This window comes from Aquarana catesbeiana, linkage group LG02, assembly GCF_042186555.1.
Source record: "Aquarana catesbeiana isolate 2022-GZ linkage group LG02, ASM4218655v1, whole genome shotgun sequence".
In the NCBI taxonomy this organism is placed as follows: domain Eukaryota; kingdom Metazoa; phylum Chordata; class Amphibia; order Anura; family Ranidae; genus Aquarana; species Aquarana catesbeiana.
In genome coordinates, this window is record NC_133325.1 from 7,579,373 (window position 1) to 7,595,949 (window position 16,577).

At 44.7% G+C, this 16,577-nt stretch overlaps 2 pseudogenes; one reads left to right on the forward strand and one right to left on the reverse strand.

Moving 5' to 3' along the window:
* Positions 1 to 16,577, forward strand: part of LOC141126578 (uncharacterized) — a 1,610,887-nt pseudogene that overhangs the window by 800,823 nt on the left and 793,487 nt on the right.
* The window catches only part of LOC141126608 (uncharacterized), a 191,012-nt pseudogene that overhangs the window by 98,834 nt on the left and 75,601 nt on the right, over positions 1 to 16,577 (reverse strand).

Consider the following 16,577-nt stretch of genomic DNA (forward strand, 5'->3'; position numbering starts at 1 on the left):
AAGAAAGAAAGAAAGAGAGGGGATGGGGAAACAATGAAGGAAAGAGAAAGAAGAAAGAAAGAAAGAAAGAAAGAAAGAAAGAAAGAAAGAAAGAAAGAAAGAAAGAAAGAAAGAAAGAAAGAAAGAAGAAAGAGAGGGGGATGGGGAAACAATGAAGGAAAGAGAAAGAAGAAAGAAAGAAAGAAAGAAAGAAAGAAAGAAAGAAGAAGAAGAGAAAGAAAGAAGAAGAAAGAGAAGAAAGAAAGAAAGAGAAAGAAAGAAAGAAAGAAAGAAAGAAAGAAAGAAAGAAAGAAAGAAGAAAGAAAGAAAAGAAAGAAGAAAGAAAGAAAGAGAGGGGGATGGGGAAACAATGAAGGAAAGAGAGAGAAAGAAGAAAGAAAGAAAGAAAGAAAGAAAGAAAGAAGAGAAAGAAAGAAAGAAAGAAGAAGAAAGAAGAAGAAAGAAAGAAAGAAAGAAAGAAAGAAAGAAAGAAAGAAAGAAAGAAAGAAAGAAAGAGAGGGGGATGGGGAAACAATGAAGAGAAGAAAGAGAAGAAAGAAAGAAAGAAAGAAAGAAGAGAAAGAAAGAAAGAAAGAAAGAAAGAAAGAAAAGAAAGAAAGAAAGAAGAAAGAAAGAAAGAAAGAAAGAAAGAAAGAAAGAAAGAGAGGGGATGGGGAAACAATGAAGGAAAGAGAAGAAAGAAAGAAAGAAAGAAAGAAAGAAAGAAAGAAAGAAAGAAAGAGAGAGAGAGGGGATGGGGAAACAATCGAAGGAAAGAGAAAGAAAGAGAAGGGGGTGGAGACGGAAGGGAAGAAAGAACATCCCCCTACATCAGTGTACTCACTGGGAGGCAGGAGGGATGGATGGCATGGATGGATCAGACTCCCCTTGTCCTTTTCTCTTGCTGGTTTCCAGCTTGAACCTTCCCGCCCACACATCCCCTTCTCTGAGACAGAACAGAGAACACTGCCGAGGAGAGTGGGCGGGGCAGACACAGGAGAAGAGGGCGGGAGGAGGAGGAGCAGAAGCTCAGGCGGCAAGTGAGCTCCGATCACAGGTCTCACTTGCCGCCTGTTATCTCTCCCTGTAGCAGGGCGAGGGGACTCGGGACGGAGATCTCTGCTGCTGGAAGAGGCGGCTCTCTAATTAGGTAAACAATCCAGCTGTGCGAGGCCCCTATGACTGCGAGGCCTGAGGCCACCGCCTATTTCGCCTAATTAGAGAGCCGCCTCTGTTAGGGGTCTTCTAGTAAAATCAGCACACAGTACACACATTACACATTGTTAGACACATAGGTATCCCTTTCATTGCCCCTAGATGTTTTTGTCCCCTTCCCAGCCAGTGTCATTCGTACAGTGACAGTGTATAGTATTATCACTGATCTCTGTAATTAGTGTCACTGGTGATGTCAGTGTCAGCTAGTCAGTTCCCACCCAGCGTCAGTTATTGTCAGATTGCCACCACACTATCACTGATCACCACCATTACCGGTATAATAAAAAAATAGTAATAAAAAAAATTCCAGTATATATCCCATAATATATATATATATACTATATATAGTTATATATATATATATATATATATTATATATATATATATATATTATATATATATATATTATATATATATATATGCGCTATTTGCACAGCCCTAAATTAGAAAAAATGGCCTGGTCATGAAGGGGGGGGGAACCTTCCAGAGCTGAAGTGGTTAACAAAGTGATTTCCTATGATGGTCAGCTCCCTCTAGTGGCCATAATGAAGCCATAATGAAGTAAAATATGGACAACATTTCTCAAAGCTTAGTGAATTCTTGTCATATTCATTCAACAATTAAAAAAAAATTAGAACACTAAGTGTTTGCAAAGCTTACATCACATATCAATGAAAGGCAATGACTCCATTTTTCTATTTTAATCATTTTTATTGGAAGTTCTCTTATTGAACAATCAGTTACAAAATACAAAGTGTTACAAATGACAAGTGACATTGTCCATCCTTGTTTAGATAGACATAGCACATTGACATGGAGTGATAAAACACAATATAAGTGGGATATTTGTGAGACAAGTCCTCCCTGTGTACGGGCCAATAATAAAGGACATCCAGGGACTCACACCCCCCTTCACACACTCACCACAAATATATCACCCTGCTTCTTATATGATGGAGATCAGCCATGGAGTATATCTGAGGTGTATATCAGGGTGAGCTTCTTCCCCACATGAGAGCTGTGATGTCCAGCAACATTCATATAGAAGACATTTCCCGCACTCAAGTCACTAATACACCTCGAGGGTTGTGTGGGATCCCTGATGTACAGGAAGATCTCTGATGTGTGGAAAGACTGGACTTCTGTGAAAAACATTTCCTGCACTCAGAACAGGAATACGGCTTCTCCCCCGTGTGAGATCTCTGATGTCTAGAAAGATCGGACTTCCATGAAAAACATTTCCCGCACTCAGGACAGGAATACGGCTTCTCCCCCGTGTGAGATCTCTCATGTGTGGAAAGATAGGACTTCCATGAAAAACATTTCCCGCACTCAGAACAGGAATACGGCTTCTCCCCCGTGTGAGTTCTCTCATGTGTGGAAAGAGAGGACTTCTGTGAAAAAGATTTCCCGCACTCAGAACAGGAATATGGCTTTTCCCCCGTGTGAGATCTCTGATGTGTGGATAGATATGACTTCCTTGAAAAACATTTCCCGCACTCAGAACAGGAATATGTTTTTTCCCCCATGTGAGATGTCTCATGTGTGGAAAGATGGGACTTGTCTGAAAAACATTTCCCGCACTCAGGACAGGAATATGGTTTTTCCCCCGTGTGAGATCTCTCATGTGTGGAAAGATGGGACTTCTGTGAAAAACATTTTCCACACTCAGAACAGGAATACGGCTTCTCCCCCGTGTGAGATCTCTGATGTGTGGAAAGATAAGACTTGTCTGAAAAACATTTCCCGCACTCAGGACAGGAATACGGCTTTTCCGCCGTGTGAGATCTCTGATGTCTGGAAAGATGGGACTTACGTGAAAAACATTTCCCGCACTCAGAACAGGAATACAGTTTCTCCCCTGTGTGAGATCTCTGATGACTGGAAAGATCGGACTTATATGAAAAACATTTCCCGCACTCAGGACAAGAATACGGCTTATCCCCCGTGTGAGATCTCTGATGTGTGGAAAGATTGGACTTATATGAAAAACATTTCCCACACTCAGAGCAGGAATGCGGCTTTTCCCCCGTGTGAGATCTCTGATGTGTGGAAAGATGGGACTTCTGTGAAAAACATTTCCCGCACTCAGGACAGGAATACGGCTTCTCTCCTGTATGAGATTTTGTATGCTCATTAAGTTTGGATTTAGAAGGGAAACACTTCTCGCACTCAGTACAGGAAAATCTCTTATCTGTTGGAAGGACGGCACCGTCCCTCACAGTCTGAGGTTCCTCAGGATAAGAGGAATACGATGGTCCATCTACACTGTGTGGTGCCGGATGGACATTTGAGGTAGTCGGGTTTTCTCCTGGACTATACTGTGTGATGTCCTCATCTTCTACTTTACAGTCTGGAGACAAAGTGAGACAATCCTCTGAGGTTTTCCTCATCTCCCGTCCATCTACTAAAATAGAAATACAAAGATTATTACTAGACATGAGCAGATTGGTTCCCCTAAACCAGGACTCCGCCCATATCAGGCAGCTTTGTCTCTGAGGATCTTACAATTCCCCCCTCAAGGTAACTAGTAAATGGGTCCTCTGATCTCCTACCAGTTCATTTCTTTATTCATGGACCTTAGTCAGAGAGTGAGGACACAACGAGAACTGTCTTTTATAGGAGTGACAGTGATGAGGGGATTATAGGACGAGTGTCCCCACCCCCTCTATTACTCATTGTCATCTTCCCAACACAAGAAGTACTGAACTCCCTGATTTAGTCCATGATTTAGTCATGAATAACAGTGGGGCTGAGCCCCACCAGAGGTCAGAGAGTGAGGATGGGGGGAGAACAACCAAGATGAAGACTGGACTGATCCTGAAGACCACCATCATTGAGTTATTGACTCCTCCCTCATTATCACTTTCTGTTTAAGGTTCCAAAGTTTGAGGATGTTATCACATTATTATCAACATGTAAACGTCCGTGCTCCAATCACATCATCAGATATAAAATCAAACCACTATAATCTGATTCCACCCTGAAATGAAATAAGTAATCAGGAAGCTGCTCACATAATACCCAGATATGAGGTATGACAGAATTCCTCCACAATATGCAGCGCTGGCCCTTTAAATCATATACAAAAACCACACCACAAATGAGGTCATCAGGGGCTTGATCACTGATCCAATCTCTGATGTGATGATGTCAGCACGTTGGGCGGAGCATAACAATCTAACGTCATCACGCCCATTGCGGCTGGACCGAGCACCGAGGAGATACACTGTGCATGTCTACCGATGTGTGTGACAGATATTTCTATGTAATAAAGTGAGAGATGTTATAGATCTATACTATGTGGAGAGTTCTTCTTGTCTTGGGTCTGAGACTATACAGCGGGGTCAGCAACCTGTAGATCACGACTACCTGACTGGTAGATCTCGGTCTGGGCTTGCTGACCTGCCAATGTCTCCTCTGTAGTGCCACCTGCAGTGCCATATGGAGTGATACCAACTGCACTCCACCTCTAATCCCGGCTAGTGGTCTCCAGAGTGGTGCCAGCAGCAGAAGGAAGAGATCTTCAGGTCAATGTGAAGCAATACACCGAGCATATTAATATAGGGCTGCTTTCACAGTGATGTGCTGCGGTTTACCCACACCGTGGGTGCAGTGCAGTGTACCTGCAGCTTTCCTGGGGGTTTGCTGCACTTATCTATAGACTTCTATTATATCCTGCAGGTTTGCTGCACTTAGCCATAGACTTCTATTATATCCTGCGGGTTTTCTGCTCTTATCTATAGACTTCTATTATATCCTGCGGGTTTGGTGCACTTTCTGAATGAAGGAGTTTTGATACGCTTTCAGGAAGTGCCCCAAACCTGCAGGATATAATAATCTATGGCAAAGCGCAGCTAACCCAGGAAAATTGCAGATGTACTGCGCTGTGCCTGTGGTGCAGATAAACTACAGCATATCAGTGTGAAAGCAGCCTTATAGGGGGCTCAGAACAGTAAGGGTTAATTTACATTTGTTTGTGGGGTGGTAAAACCCCATAGTAAAAATGTGTTTTTATCACCCCTGCCCCAACCACATCCCCTTTAGCTGCAGTGGCCAGTGGTGTACACATGTCATAGGCGCAGCAGGAGTTATATGCATTGTCATGGTTGGTTGGTTTTATGGTTGGTGGGTGTCATGGTTGATGGGTGTCATGGTTGGTGGGTGTCATGGTTGGTGGGTGTCATGGTTGGTGGGTGTCATGGTTGGTGGGTGTCATGGTTGATGGGTGTCAAGGTTGGTGGGTGTCATGGTTGATGGGTGTCATGGTTGATGGGTGTCATGGTTGATGGGTGTCATGGTTGATGGTTGGTGGGTATCATGGTTGGTGGGTGTCATGGTTGATGGTTGGTGGGTGTCATGGTTGGTGGTTGGTGGGTTACATGATTAGTGGTTGGTGGGTGTAATGGTTGGTGGGTGTCATGGTTGATGGGTGCCATGGTTGGCGGGTGTCATGGTTGGTGGGTGTCATGGTTGGTGGGTGTCATGGTTGGCGGGTGTCATGGTTGGTGGGTGTCATGGTTGATGGGTGTCAAACCTACCAAGCACAACCCATTCAAGTGAATGAGGCAACTCTGCAAGTGCCCTGCAACCTTGTGCAGTACAGAAAATAAGGGGTTAAAGCAGGCAGCGTTGTTGCTTTCTCACCACCTGCTTTAACCCTTTGGACCTTATAGAAGCATGAAGTTGTGGGGCACATGCAGAGTGCTCTTATTTACTTAAATGGGTTAAAATTGGCATGCGGTACACTGCTGCTCTTCTGAAAAGTGATCCAAGTGTGTGTTGACAGGTGGTGAGGAGATGATATGTTGCCTCCTCACCACCTGATTTACACCCATGATTGCGGTGCAATGCACACTATTGTGACTCAGTAGTATGGCAATTAGAGGTTTAAATCAGGTTTGAGGAGGTGACACTGGGCAATACTGTGCCTGGTGATCTTTGACTTCTCCCATGTTGTTCAGGTAGATCTCCTCCTCGTTAAGGTTGCCTACCTCTGCTATACAGACATATCCCTCCACCCGGCACTGCCAGCAAACAACAGAACTAGTAACCCCAGGAGAATTCCTCTGTCAGAGATCTCGCTAGATCCGGGTATGGGACAGAATGTAAGACACATACCTCAGATGTCTAAGACAAGCAACACCTATAGAGAAAATCAACATTTTGCTGCCAGCTGAACCCCCAGAATCTCCATAAATCCAGTCTAGATACATGAACTGTGTCTGCAGCACAGAGAAGGAAGATTATCCGAGAGAAATACAGGAATACAGGACAGGGAACACAGCTCAGGAAAGTGACCAGGGTATTACAGGCTGATATCACCCAGTCCCCACCCTACTCTGGACCAATCAGTGAGCAGTATGGGGGGATGAATGTATTTAGTGGTAATGACCCACCTGTGCTGATCTCTGTAGGAGTGTCCTCCTCTATAAATGTCCCTGTTATTCCATCCTCCTCCATAGACTGCTGATCATCCCTCACATACATCTCTTCTTCTTCTGCTTTAACCTCAAATTCTATATCGATTGGATCTCCACTCTAAATCAAGAAACTGAGAGAAAATATCATCTGTAAGATATAAGCTTTATTACTGTGACATCACATATATAAAATCCACACATCCCCATCCATGTTCTAGATGCTCCATCCCACCAACATTGTAATAATGATCGATGGTGTGATCTTCCTGTGTGGAATCCCGTGAATATAGAGGATGGAAACATCTCTCTGGGGGGTTCATGTAGCTGGATGACTCCACCATGGTGTCCTGGTACAAATCTTTGTGTTCTTTTAGGAACTTTGACTCCTTCATCACCCCATCCGCCACATCATCCTCTTTTATTTCTTCTTTAACCACTTCAATACAGGGCATTTTCACCCCCTTCCTTCCCAGACCAATTTTTAGTTTTTAGTGCTGTCGCATTTTGAATGTCAATTGCGCGGTCATGCGACGTTGTACCAAAACAAAATTGATGTCCTTTTTTCACCACAAATAGAGCTTTCTTTTGGTGGTATTTGATCACATCTGCGGTTTTTATTTTTTGCGCTATAAACAAAAGAAGAGCGACAATTTTGAAAAAAAACACAATATTTTTTACTTTTTGTTATAATAAATATCCCCCAAAAATATATAAAAAATAGTTTTTTCCTCAGTAGGCCGATACGTATTCTTCTACATATTTTTGGTAAAAAAAAAAAAATGCAATAAGCGTATATTGATTGGTTTGTGCAAAAGTTATAGCGTCTAAAAATACGGGATAGATTTATGGCATTTTTAACATTTTTAAATTTTTTTTATTTATTACTAGTAATGACGTCGATCTGTGATTTTTTTTGTGACTGCGACATTATGGTGGACACATTTTGACATATTTTTGGGACCATTGTCATTTATACAGCGATCAGTGCTATAAAATTGCACTGATTACTGTGTGTAAATGTGACAGGCAGGGAAGGGGTTAACCACTAGGGGGTAATCGAGGGGTTAAATAGGTTTCCTAGGGAGTGATTCTAACTGTAGGGGGTGGGGACTCACAAGTGGAGGAGACCGATCGGTGTTCCTCTGTACTGGGAACACAGATCGGTCTCCTCTCACCTGACAGGATGTGGATCTGTGTGTTTGCACACACAGATCCACGGTCCTGCTCGGTTAATGGGCAATCGCGGGTGCCCGGCGGACATCGCAGCCAATGGGCACACACACCAGGTCCCGAGCAACCGGGTCCACTCCACTGAGCTCCCAGTCTCTCTCATTAGACTTGCTGATCCACTGCCACTGGATCCCCTGAGCTCTTCCAATAGTCTCACACAGTATCTTTCTCAAGCGTCACCCCCACCTCCCTGCTGGGTCCCTAGCTTGGCACTCACAGATACTCCTCAAGTGTCACCCCGCTGGCCGGCTCAGTCCCTGGCTTGACATTCAAGGCTTCTCTGCAAGCATCACCTCCGCTGGCTGGGTCCCTGGCTTGGCACCTGCTGAAGTTTCCCAATTCTTTACCACCCCCGGTTGATGAGAATGCTACTCTGGTACTTGCTTCAGCTACTCACTGTGGTCCCTGGTAATAAGATGGTTGGTCCCTTAGTGGCAACAGCTTCCCCTCTACCTCCATCCACGACTGGTTCTCTGGCCGGCAGAACCGTCACTTCTAGTTGGACTGCAAGCCGTAGTCCCAACCCTATGCTGCTCTCTTGATTCTGGATAGGCTCTCAGACAACCTAGCAGTCAGACGTCCCTGAGATAGGCCTCAAGCTCTGGCCTAGCAGCCCGGGGCAGCACAACACACATCCACCCAGACAGCCGTCCAGGTGGCACAGAACACCGATCACCTGACCTCACCCAAATAAATAGGCTCCCCCAGCAGGCCAAGGGATTCAAGAAAATCCCTGCCTATTGTCTGAGACTTCCCATCTATTCCTAATTTTTCCTTGCAATGCCCTTGTCTTATCTAATGTCACCAGATACCCGGCCAACTAGTGCCAGAAGAGAGAAGTTCAGCAATTTCAGAATTAGGGTGAGATCAATTGACCCCTAAAAATTGGCCAAGGCAACTATCACTCGACAAATAAATTTAGGAGAACCCTTCCTAAACATCAGGGTGCTACATCCTCCCCCTGCCTAGGAAACTACATCTCGTAGTTTGCAGAAAAAAATAATAATTTGAGCCCTCAAGCCTGAGAGTGAATGTCCTGGCAAAAACTGGGATGGGTGGGGAAACAAGGAAAGGAATAATCATAACAGTAATACAAGGGGCATACCACATGAAATAAACATATGTAGCATATACATTAGCTATTGGTAGTTCTCAAAAGGCAGATAAATATCAGACATTATGTACAATTTATGTGTGGTATACCACCCAAACAACTGAGGAAGTTTTGCGAACAGGCAAAAGTCAATGGGACCCGAAAATTAAAAATCAAAAGTGCTAATTTTAAAGGCTTATATGTAAGTTATTGTCATAAAAAGTGTTTGGGGACCCGGGTCCTGCCCCAGGGGACATGTAACAATGCAAAAAAAAGTTTTTTTTCAGGAGCAGTGATTTTAATAATGCTTAAAGTGAAACAATTAAAATGAAATATTCCTTTAAATATTGTGCCTGGGGGGTGTCCTTAGTCTGCCTGTAAAGTACCGCATCTTTCCCGTGTTTATAACAGTACCACATCAAAATGACATTTCTAAAGGAAAAAATTTCATTCAAAATTGCTCGCGACTGTAATGTATTGTCGGGTCCCAGCAATATGCATAAAAATCATCCACCCCAGTCCATTACCAGGCCCTTTGGGTCTGGTATGAATATTAAGGGAACCCTGCACCAAAATTTAAAAAAAAATGCATGGGGGACCCCCCAAAATTCATACCAGGCCCTTCAGGTCTGGTATGGATTTTAAGGAGAACCCCACGCCAAAATTAAAAAAAAAGAAAAATGAAGTGGGAATCCCCCCAAAAGCCATACCAGACCCTTATCCGAGCATGTAACCTGAGAGGCCACAGGAAAAAGGGGGCGAGAGAGTGCCCCCCTCCTGAACCGTACCAGGCCACATGCCCTAAACATGGGAGGGTGCTTTGGGGTCATCCCCAAAAGCACCTGGTTGTGGGGGTCTGCCCAGTGGTTGTAGGATTCTGCGGGTCGGGGCTTATCAGAATCTGAAAGCACCCTTTAACAAGGGGACCTCCAGATTCTGCGCCCCCTAAGTGAATGGGTATCGGGTACATTGTACTCCTACACATTCACCAAAAAAAGTGTCAAAAAAGGAAAAACGATAGTGAACAGTTTTGGACAATTCCTTTATTAAACAAAAAAAAAATGTCCCGCGATGTAGATCCATCTTCGATCACAGCGCTGACGACCCGAGAAAAAAAAAACAGAAAAACTCCACCTCAATGGGAGGCTCCCACTGACTGCAGCCTTTTTGCACTGACAGTTGTTATATAGCTGAGGGCGGGGCCACCCGGTGACATAAGCGGGTGACCACGCCCCCTTCTGACGTGATGTGACATCACGTAACATCAGAGGCGGGCGGGGTCAGCTGTTCACATCACCAGGTGTCCCCGCCCTCAGATATATAACGGCTGTCATCGCAAAAAGGCTGCAGACACAGGGGCGCCTCCCATGGAGGCTGAAAAATTGGGACTTAGGCACTGGTGCTGGTGCGACAACACTGCAACCCCTCACAGATACTCTAGTTGGAACGCAGGAACGAGCCATGCTACAAAGAATTGCATCAAAAATTGTAATTACATGCCCCTGTTAAATAGGGGCTGAAAAATTGGGCCTTAGGCACTGGTGGCGGCGCCCAGAACCAAAAATGTTCTTACAACCTATCAGCGTGATCATAGAGGAGGAAGAGGATAATTACTCAGCATAACAGGATAGTCATTCAGCATCAGCATAGGCAGTCTTTGAAGGGATCTGAGATTTCAAAAAAAAAATATTCGGTTACATAAGCATCAGGTGCTTGGTAGCTGGTGGTGATCCAAGATTGATTCATTTTTAGGAAGGTCAGTCGATCGACCGAGTCAGTGGACAGACGCACTCTGTGATTGGTTACAAAGCCTCCAGCAGCACTGAATGTGCTTTCTGAAAGAACGCTGGATGCAGGACAGGCCAGTAGCTCAATTGCATACTGTGCAAGCTCTGGCCAGTGATCCATCCTTAAGACCCAGTAACCCAGAGGATTTTCGGTGGGAAAGGTGTCTAAGTCAGATCTTGCCCCTAGGTATTCCTGCACCATGTAAAACAGACACTGGCGATGGTTGCTGGAACCAATCATACATTGGGGCTGTGGACTAAAAAATTGTCTGAACGCATCGGTCAGACGGCCACCTTCTCCACCGCTCCTTCTGTGACTGACCGAAGCCTCAGCAACACGTTGTCCAGGAACAGGAGTTTGTAACCTCCCAGTCTCTGGGGACGCGTTGCACAGACCTTTCTGCAAGGCCTCCCAAAGATGTTTCATCATCTGCTCCCTCTGCGATGGCAAGATAAGGTCCGCAACCTTACCATTGTAATGTGGATCAAGGAGGGTTGCCAGCCAGTATTGATCCCTCTCCTTGATATCACGAATACGAGGATCCTTCCGCGGGCTTTGCAGGATCATTGAGGCCATGCAGTGTAGGTTTGCTGAGGTATTCGGTCTGGAGTCTGCCTCAAGTGCCCTGTCCATTATTCCACGCAGCGTGTGCTCCAACAAGTGGACAAGGGGGACAGTGTCACTGATGCATGCACTGTCACTGCTCACTATCCTCGTGGCCTACTCAAATGGTGACAGGACAGTGCATGCATCCCTGATCATGGCCCACTGGCGTGGGGATAAAAAACAAGCTCCACTGACCCTGTCCTGGTGCCATAGTCACACAGGTACTCATTGATGACCCTCTGCTGCGTGTGCAGCCACTGCAGCATGGCCAACGTTGAGTTCCACCTGGTGGGCATGTCACAGATTAGGCGGTTCTTGGGCAGGTTAAATTCCTTTTGTAGGTCTGCCAGCCAAGCACTGGCATTATATGACTGGCGGAAATGCACACAGACTTTCCTGGCCTGCCTCATGACATCCTGTAAGCCCGGGTACCTGCCCAAGAACCGCTGCACCACCAAGTTAAGGACGTGAGCCAAACAGGGCACATGGGTCATTTGTCCCTGTCGGAGGGCAGAGAGGAGGTTGGTGCCATCGTCGCAAACCACCATTCCTGCCTTAAGTTGGCGTGGCGTCAACCACCTCTGAACCTGCCCCTGCAGAGCTGACAGAACCTCTGCCCCAGTGTGGCTCCTGTCCCCCAAGCACCACAGCTCAAGCACCACATGGCATCTTTTGGCCTGCATACTTGCGTAGCCCCTTGAACGCCTACGGAGCACCGCTGGTTCCGAGGACAAAGCACAGGAAGAGGCCATGGAGGAAGAAGAAGAGGAGGGGGTGGAGGAGAGAGGTGTGTCAGAATCACTAGTAGTGGCATTTTGGAGGCATGGTGGCGGAACAACATCCAACACTACTGCACCTTGCCCTGCATCCTTCCAAGCTGCCAGTAGAGTCACCCAATGCGCTGCGAAACTTAGGTAACGTCCCTGTCCATGCCTTCTGGGCCATTAGTCAGCGGTAATATGCACCTTACCGCTGATTGCCCTGTCCAGCGAGGCCAAGACATTGCCTTCCACATGCCGGTAGAGAGCTGGAATCGCCTTCCGTGAGAAAAAGTGGCATTTGGGAACCTGCCACTGAGGAACCGCACATTCCACAAACTCACGAAAGGGGGCAGAGTCTACAAACTGAAAAGGTAGCAGTTGAAGTGCTAGCAATTTTGCCAAGCTAGCATTCAACCACTGGGCATGTGGATGGCTGGGAGCGAACTTCTTTCTGTGGTGCAGCAGCTGGGGCAGGGAAATTTGCCTGGTACAATCTGACGTCGGTGTACCGATAGCAGATTGCCCCCAAGTACTTGGCTGTGACACACCTAATTCTTCACCTTCATTCCTCTTAGTGCAGGTCTGAGAGAGGACTGAAGGTATAGTGTGGTTGGAGATCCCAGCTGATGAGGAGTAAGGAGAGGTCCTCTTTGTTCTTTGGTGTGGGTCTTTTAGGTACACTTGCCAACAAACTGCATGGCAGGTCAACATATGTCTGGTCAAGCATGTGGTGCCCAAGCGGAGATGTTTTGGCCACGCGAGATACGCGTGAGACATATGTTGCAAATAGCAGCAGTGCCATCTGATGCACTCATCTCAAAAAAGGCCCACACCAAAGAACTTATGGAATAATGCGCAGAGACAGCAGCGCCCTGCACATGCGGAGCTCTGAGGTGTGATGCACTCAGTGTGCTGCCCTTAGGCTGGCCCCTGGTGGGCATCCTGCCTCGTTGGGGATGTGCCTCCTCCCTCTCCTCTCTCCCATCAGGCACCCAGGTTGAGTCAGTGACCTCATCATCCCCTACCTCCTCATCACTGGAGCAAACCTGGCAGTATGCTGCAGCAGGGGGAACATGACTGCCAGATTGCTGTTCTTCTTGTTGGACACCCCCTCTGTTTGGGCTCACGTTACTGCCTTCATCTAGCTCAGTACCATCATCAGAGCCTTCAAAACGCTGGGCATCCTCCTGGAGCATATACCCAACACTGTGGTCAAACTAGTTTGAGGGACTCCTGAGGAGGACATGGTGGGGCTAGGGAAGGAGTCACTGATGCCATTGAGCTGAGGGAAGAGGCCACGTTGGCAGCTGCTTTGCCAGACAAAGTACCCTAAGCCTGGGTGAGAGAGGATGAGGAGGATGAGGACTGCTTGGTCAACCAACTAACCAAGTCTTCCGCATGTTGCGGCTCAACACGGCCAACTGCCGAAAAAAAGGCCAAGCGTGTCCCACGGCCACGTGCTGATGAGGATGCACCGTCTCCACGACCAGCACTGTTGCCTCTAGACACAGAGCCTGCTTGCCCTCTTTTATTGGCTGTCTGCCTCATATATATATATATATATATATATATATATATATACCGATTATACTGCAGCTAGCAGAATGAACTACCCGCCTGTAGTATTATTAGTATGATAACCCCTGCACTTGTCTTCAGGTAGCTATAATGTAGGTGCAACTGTGCAGGGTACACAGTACAGTAGCTGGAAATACTTCAATGAGCCTACACAAGCACCTGGCTGCAGGTTGCTATACTGTAGGTCAGACTGTGCAGGGTACACAGTACAGTAGCTGAAAATACTGTAAAAACACCTGCCTGCCTGTCAGTATATTAGGAAGAGAAAAACAGGATCTAGCTAAACTGAATACAGTATATATATATATATATATATATATATATATATATATATATACACACACAAACAACACCTGGGATGCATATATATACACAATACACTGTAACTGCAGCTAACTGACTCGACCTGCCTACTCTAACTTAAATCAAATGACACTGTCTGTCTCTCTCTCTCTCTCTCTCTCCCTCTCTCTCTCTCTCTCTATCTCTGTCTGAACGCCGGAACACACTACACAGGGCCGACGTGCAGGCGGCCTTATATAGTGTGGGGCGTGTACTAAACCCCCTGAGCCATAATTGGCCAAAGCCTCCTTGGCTTTGGCCAATTACGGCTCTGTGTTCAGATGGCGCTGTGATTGGCCAAGCATGTGGGTCATAGTGCATGCTTGGCCAATCATCAGCCAGCAATGCACCGCGATGCCGCAGTGAATTATGGGCCGTGACGCGCCACTCGAATTTGGCGTGAACGGCCCATATCGTTCATAATTCGGCGAACAGGCAATGTTCGAGTCGAACATGCTTTCGATTCGAACACGAAGCTCATCCCTAATATTGTACCACTTCTTTTTGAGCCAATTTGTAATTTTTAACATTTTCCTCCTGTGAGGCCTTAACCATTTTATTAAGGGTAGTTAAGGTTTGTACTTGGTTATGTAAAGCTGTATTCTCTTTTTCCCTCTCAGAAATTGTAATATTTTTATTATAGACTATTTCTTCAAATTGCTCTATTTTAGCATTCATAGCCATGCAAGTCGAAAATATATGCCCGCTACAGATAAACCTTTGAGCTTTTTATCCTTTTTGGTTGTTTTAAATTGTTCTTCAAATAATTCTTGGCGATCCTTGTAACCTAGCATCACAGGCAAATTCATTGCTCTTATGTTTAAGAGTATAAATTGCTGCAAACTTTTCTAGACAGGACATGGCTGCCATTATCAATAAATAATATGCACAATTTGTAAGCTAGATTAAGTTAAATGTTCCCCTGCACTATACAGTCACTTTGAGATTAGTGTATAGAAGGAGGGAAAAAAACAATAAACAGAAACTCAAATAGAATAAAATTCAGAATATATATATATATATATATATATATATATATATATATATATATATATATATATATATATATTTTTTTTTTTAACTCTCAAAAAAAACAATCTTTTAGATTACTGGAGACACACCAAATCTACTCACAATATCCTGTAGTTTACCTTGTCTGAGCCTACACCCACAAAACAATAGACCCGGGGGACAATAGGAACAATAGTAAGGCCACCAGGATCAAATAGGGTGGGTAGCCCTCTAGGTTTACAATAGAAAGGTAAACACAGCCGTGTTTACACCAATGTTAAACCAAATTCAGTTTAAAAAAAAAATGAATCTACCACAAACTCTGATTATTGAATTTTTGGTAGGGTTTATCCTTAAAAAAAAGTCAAGGTATAATCCAGTATGCTGAATGCACCTTATACCCTATAATAATAATCTTTCTCAGATATTAGCTTCAGAATTCAGCAACAAGACTTCCACAGTTTTGTACTTTAACTGACAACAATGAGAATATTACTGCTTGTAAATTCCCACAGCTAAAACAAACAAACTACTCTCTTGTAGCTATTTTCACTGTCCTACACACAAATATTATGCCTTTAGTGGACACACCATTTAAATTAAAACAGAAATCTGTTGAACCTTTTCAACAAAACCAAGACCACGCTCAATCGGTGTCTTTCCCATGAAACCCATGTACTCACCATACAGCACACTCAAACACTGGTTAGATTTTACCGCCAAGTTACTTCCTCCCCATTACATTGGCCGTTTATAATGGTACTTCCAAAGAACTCTTTCAATTAAAATTAGGGGATATTAAGCAAAACAAAATATGTGGTGTATCCTCCCTCCTTTTTACAGTTCATCTAATACCCACTAATAAAACATTTACCTATTTTTTCCCCAGATAAAACTGTTGTGACCCCCAACTTCCAGAACAAACTGACTCAGTTTAAATTCCCCCCAATAACCTTAATCTGCATTACACAAATCTCGGTATTATATTAAATACTTTCAGTCTTGTACTCTACTTTTGTGGACGCCATCAGTTACCCTGAAAAATCTATATTTAGGATTTTTCATATCTCATAGATATGATGTGGGTTAAATGAGAGTTCTTTTGACCAGAAGTGAAAGTTCTGATATAATGACATTTATTAGGAAGCAGTTGAAAGTCTGGCTAATACACAATCATCTATCTATAGTCTTACACCAAGGAGGAAAATATTAGGTTGAAATAAAATATTTACATGAAGGAATACAGAGTATATTCCTTAAAACAGTAACCTACAAACATATTTAGTTACAAGTAAAAGGGCATAAATTTCCCCATAATTACCCATCCTTACCAAAGGTCCATCCTGCTGGCTGGTCTATCAGAAAGAGAGCTTTAGCTCCCCGTCAGTCTGTGTATATCAAACCAGGCTGATGTCTCATTGGTTGGCATTAGGGATGAGCTTCGAGTTCGAGTCGAACTCATGTTCGACTCGAACATTGGCTGTTCGCAAGTTCACCGAACAGCGAACAATTTGGGGTGTTCGCGGCAAATTCGAATGCCGCGGAACACCC